The sequence below is a fragment of the Nicotiana tomentosiformis genome, chromosome 12 (assembly GCF_000390325.3).
Source record: "Nicotiana tomentosiformis chromosome 12, ASM39032v3, whole genome shotgun sequence".
In the NCBI taxonomy this organism is placed as follows: Eukaryota; Viridiplantae; Streptophyta; class Magnoliopsida; order Solanales; family Solanaceae; genus Nicotiana; species Nicotiana tomentosiformis.
Window position 1 is genome coordinate 39,972,515 of NC_090823.1, and position 6,198 is coordinate 39,978,712.

The 6,198-nt window shown below is 37.6% G+C and overlaps 1 non-coding gene across 1 annotated transcript; it reads right to left on the reverse strand.

Moving 5' to 3' along the window:
- Positions 1-4,977: 4,977 nt before the first annotated feature.
- LOC117275987 (small nucleolar RNA R71) lies at positions 4,978-5,084 on the reverse strand. Its single transcript, XR_004506210.1, has one exon. It is a non-coding gene; the product is annotated as a small nucleolar RNA R71 (small nucleolar RNA).
- Between the last annotated feature and the right edge of the window lie 1,114 nt (positions 5,085-6,198).

Here is a 6,198-nt window from a genome sequence, read left to right on the forward strand (position 1 = left end):
TCTGTAGAAATGATGTATAGAACGATTAAGACTTCTTAGTAGCTTGTGACTTATGGTATTCCGGTTTTTAGGAAAAGTGAATATTTTATATGGTGAGTGGCACTGTTTCTTCTTATTTACTATATCTGTTAGCCGTTATCTTTGTGTTTTCATCTCATTTTTGCAATAATTAGGCTTACTTTGTCGTAGAGACTAGGTTCCATCATGATGGTTCACGGAGGGAGAAATTCGGACGTGACAAGGAGAGATGACCTCAATGGGTCCCAACAGAATAACCATATAGCATAAACATGATTTCTAACATGATTCACAACTCAATTTCTCTAACACGTAGAAATTTCATGGATAGAAAAAAGATTAGGTAACTACACAGTATCACAGAATCAACCGAGTCATAATTCACAAGGTGCACACCCACACACCCGTCACCTAGCATGTGTGTCACCTCAACACGAAATACATAACATGTATGTTCAGGGATTCATACCCTCAACACCAAGTTTAGAAGTGTTACTTACCTCGAATAAGCCAGATCTAATACCGAGCATGCCAAACAATACTATAGAAATTCCATCCTGCGCGTACCGACCTCCAAAAAACTCAAAACTAGCCAAAAGCAACTCAAGAACATCAAATAATGCCAAAGGAAACAAACCGAATCTATAAAGGTGGAATCTTTAATCAAAAGCCCAAAGTCAACCAAAAAGTCAAACCCATGCTCGCACCTTAGAATTTGACGAAACTCACAAATTATGACAACCCATTCAATTATGAGTCCAACCATACTAGTTTTACTAAAATCCGACTCCGAATCAATGTTCAAAACTCAAAAATTCACTTTATAAAACTTTAGACAAAAACTCCCAAATTTCACTTTGAAATCATCAATCAAATGCCAAAAATAAAGATGGGTTCATGACATATAACCAAAACCGATTATAGAACACTTACCCCAATCAATATGGTGAAAAGCGCCTTCAAAATCGCCCAAATTCCAGCTCCCCGGTTCAAAATATGACCAAATGAATAAACCCTCGATATTATATTCTTCTGTCTAGCTGTTCTACCTTGTTTCTTGTACCAAATAATCTCGAAACTTATTTTTGATGCCTCCAATGGAATCCTAGTGCAATTCTAGTCAAGTTAGGATTTTGAATAACTCCATTTTACCATATAATGAAGGAGATATATTGGTTTCAATAGTTGAAAATAGTGCAGATTTTTATATACGAATTCAGTGGTAATTTTGTAATTAATCTGAAAAATCTCGCAACCCAATTCTTAGTAAAATAAACATAAATTCTCATATGATGTCGAAACTTGGTGATTTCAGTTTTTATGATTCCAAAATTACGATACGGATCTAATGTGTCAATCAAAACAGAAATTGGAGCTCATTTGCTTAATGTGGTACCATTTATGTTTGAAGAAACGACGTTGAAACATAAAAAACGAGCGCAACACAATCCAAACCTATCTGAAACTCACCTAAGCCCCTTGGGACCCTGTCCAATCATTTCAACAAGTCCCATAACATAAAACAGACTTGCTCGAGGACTCAAATCACACATAACAACATCAAAATCATGAATCGTACCTTAAATAGAACTTAATGATCTTTTAAACTTTCAACTTCCAAAACTCATGCCAAACTATATCAGATCAACTCGGAATGACCTTAAATTTTGCACACAAGTCTAAAATGGCATAACGAAACTATTCCAATTAGAGGAACCACAGTTCGAATCCGATATCATCAAAGTCAACTTCCAGTCAAACTTATGAACATTCCAAACCTTCAAATTGCCAACTTTCGCCAATTAGTGCCGCAACCTTCTAGAAATATCCGAAAAAAAATTCGGGCATACGCTGATGACATCCAAATCCACTACTAAAAAGTAAATGGACACGGTCGCATGTAATATAATTTACCCAACTATGAGTCGGGGTCGAATCCCACAAAGAACAATATGTAGGCGATTAGGCATGTAAGAGAATTATCACTTATTATGCTAATCCAAATACTTAGAAATGGTTGAGAAAATATTTATAACTAATTGCAAAAATATAAACTAACCTATAAAGCAAGTAAAATGATCAATGGCTACAAGTATGGATGCACGGGGAATTACACTCAAGTAACGATCCAATGTATTTCACAATTTTACAAATATGAGCGAGTTTATGTTAAGTAGTCTTGGGTAATAATTCTATATTAACTTCTTCCAAAGACTAACAAGACTTCCTAATTGAATTATCCCTAAAACAATTAAGAGATTAAGCACACCCGAATATGGCTACAAGTAGTTCAATCCTATCCCTAGGGGGATTCTATAAAGTGAGGGTTAAAGCCTCGAGTTCTTGTTAATTAATCTTTCCCAATCCCAAATTATCTTTTCCAAAATTAATTCGAAGTAAATGGTTGAGTCCTAGGGCTATCTAATCCCTTTGGAAACATTAACAAACAAGAATAATTAAGGAAACAATAACTCACTTCATAATAAATAAAAATCGTTCAATACATAACCACAACAAGATATTTAATCCACACTTTAAATTTGAATATTCTCAGAAACAAGATTCAAGTGTTGGACAAAATACTACACACTTAGATATATAATACAAAGCAAGGAAATGAAGAAATGAACATAAATGGGTAAGAAATTCTCAACCAAAAGCTTCAAATCTTCAAGAACCCTAGCTCCAAAACTTGTGTCCTCTTCTCAAGATATGTCCAAAGCTTCCAAAGATATGCCAAAGATCCTTTACAAATGAGCTAGGTCGTGTATTTGTGGGTTTGAAATCGAAAAAATATGAAATAGCAACACTGTCCTGAGCTGAAGCCTGTTGACCGCACATGCGAAAAAATTATCACAGGTGCGGCTCTGCAAAAGCGGACTTCCTTTCTCAGATGCGCAAACTCTGGGGAACTGCCTACTCCGCAGATGCGGACAGGACACCGCAACAGCAGCTCCACAGATGCGGATTGTCAACCGCAGATGTGGTCACTGTGGGAAATTGGTGATATGCGCAGATGCGGACCTCCACTCGCATAAGCGAGCAGTGTTGCGCAGATGTGGAACCACTGAAGAAATTTGCACTTTTTAACTCTTTTTTGCTCAATTCAACTTCAATTGAATTCAATTCTCTTCATGTCAACATTTACTTGAAAATCTAGCAATGCACACCATAAATCACCTCATTTTGTAACTAAAGGACACAAAAACTAAAGAAAAGAGACTAGAATAAATGGTAAAATCACCACTCATCATACGCCCAAGTCCAAAATCACCATCCGGACCTAACGTACTCATTAAAACTCTAATCCGGGGTCATATACACAAAAGTCAAATTTTGTCAACTCTTCTAACTTAAAACTTCCTAGTTGAGAATCATTCTTCTAAATCAATCCCGAATCACCTGAAAACCAAAACCGACGATTCACATAAGTCATAATACATCATATGAAGCTACTCAAGACTTCAAATGGCTGAACGGAATGCAAATGCTTAAAACGACTGATTGGGTCATTACATTCTCCCCCGCTTAAACATACATTCGCCCTCGAACATGCCAAGAGTCTTTCCAAAGCCATCAATTCACTGTGTAACCTTACCATGCACATAAACATGGGTGATCCCACGTCACCCTAATTCATATAAGCCTGACAACACCACCTAACAGAGGATCCTTACTTCAACCTTAGTCCATAAACCTTAAAACCTAAACCCCCAACATGAGTAACTCATTATATGACTTGAGTTTTGCATCTATGCACCGTATAACTCTGAACAAGCTGTATCAATCCATAACCATATGTCAAGACATAATCATATGATATACTACATAACTCAAATACTCATGGAAATAACTTTGACCGCAATAGCTGTTCTAATACTAACTTGTCACGACCCAAAATCCAACTAGTCATGATGACACCTAATCCAACCCACTAGGTAAGCTAATTAGCAATAATCCAACTCAATTGAGATTCACTGTTGATCATCTCGGATAGAAACCAAGCTAAAAACTATAAGAATACTGTTTAAATATAATCCATGTGGATACAATATTAATCTATACTATATTTGATTGGCGAGCTGAATTTATGTGTGTGTTTTGCGCTAGTCAAATTTTGGCACCGTTGCCGGGGATTGGTAATCAATAGTGTTAGAAATAGTTTGTAGAGCTAATTTAGGATTTTTTTTCTTTTTATTTCTATTTTCTCTTTTTACGTTTGGTGTTCGTTGACTGTGCACGGTTTAATGGTTTAGATAGGTGCATGACTCGAGCTTCTGTGAAAGAAGTGCTACCATATGAGCCCGAGATAGAAAAACAACTGCGACAATTGAGGAAGGAAAGAAATCTCACCAAGACATCAGAAAAGATTGGGTAATCCTCAACCAAAGAACTTATGGTAGGAAATGGTGATGATAATGTAGATTTGGCTGCAAGGGAGGTAGTATAACAACAAGAAAAAATTGCACGGGATGTAGAGGAAGCAGCAATTAGAGATGCACAAATTATCTATGAAGAAGAGAGGGGTCGGAGAATTGCTTAGAATCAACTCTTGGCTGCAGACCAGTTCGAAAATATATCTCTCATGCCTGGGAGATCACTGGGCGATTATGCTAGACCGATCTACAACCAGGGCTTATCAAGTGTTAGACCACCTCCGATTGCAGCCAACAATTTTGAATTGAAGCAAGGGTTGCTTCAAACCCTTCAGAATTGTTGTGTCTTCAGAGGAAAGATGAACGAAGGTCCAAATACACATCTAATAGACTCCGGGGAGATTATAAACACCTTTCAATACAATGGTGTGTCACAAGATGCAGTGTACTTAAGAGCATTCCCCTTCACACTCAAAGATGATGCAAAGCATTGGCTTTGAAGCTTACCCATGGGATCGATTAGAACATGGATGAGATGACCAAAAAATTTCTTGACAAATATTTTTCATCAGCTAAGACGGGCAAGTTTAGAAGAGAAATTCATAACTTCTTCCAGAAAGAGACTGGGACTGTTTTTGAAGCATGGGAGAGGTTTAAGGAGATTGTTAGAAAGTGTCAACATAGTGGAATTAAACTCTGGATGCAACTCTAGGACTTTTGGGATGGATTGACACCAGCCTCACGTAGAACATTGAGCAATGCAGCTGGAGGCCCTTTGATGAAGAAGACTCCAGAGGAGATAGTTACAATTCTTGATGAGTTGCCTGAATATGCAAATCAGTTGCCCTCTGAGAGTGTTGAAAGAAGAATATCAACTGGTGTTCATCAACTAGTGTTCACCAAGTTGATGCTAATACATCTATGCAGGTACAGCTTGATGCTATGGCTAAAGAAATAAGGAAGCTGACCTTGGATACAATATAAAATGAGCCTCACGCAGCTTGTAATATATGTGGTAGAGGACACCCTACTCATGAGTGTCAAGCCTCAACTGAAGAATGTTATGGGAAATTATAATTTTAATGCAATGGGTCAGAAGCTCCCCAGTTTTTCATGGAGTTCACCTGGGGGTACCACTAATGCATGGCAATAAAACATCCCTAGATTTCAGGGAAAAAGAGCTCCTGATTTTGTGAATCAACTGAGGCAGCAATTTCAGCCTCAACAGCCCAATCAACCTAGTTTAGAAGATCTCATGAAGGCCTTCATTGTGAAAACAGATGAAAGATTTGAAGTACAAGGGGTAGCAATTCGAAATTTAGAGAAGCAAGTGGGACAGATTGCAACAATAATATTTGAGAGGGTTCCAGGCAATCTCCCTACTGATATTGAAAGAAATCTCAAAGAAATAGTGAATGTTGTAAACTTGAGAAGTGGGCAAGTGTTGAAAGACCCCACCCCGATCCAAAAAGATGTGATATTTGAAAATGAAAGTGGGGAGCAGTTGAAAAATGATGAGGACAAGAAGAAGAAAGGCCCGATGAAAGCTATGAAAAAGAAAAAGGAAGAAAAAGCGAGAAGGGAGGAACATGAGGAGAGAAAGCATATGCATGCGCTACCTATCCCTCAAAAGCTATGTAGAGAAAAGCTGGACAAGCAGTTTGAGAGATTTCTGGATGTGCTGAAACAGGTTCATGTAAACTTACCATTCATGGAAGTGCTATCACAAATGCCCTCTTATGCTAAATTCTTGAAAGATATCCTTACAAATAAGAGGAAAATAGAAGAGACCTCAGTGGTCAAG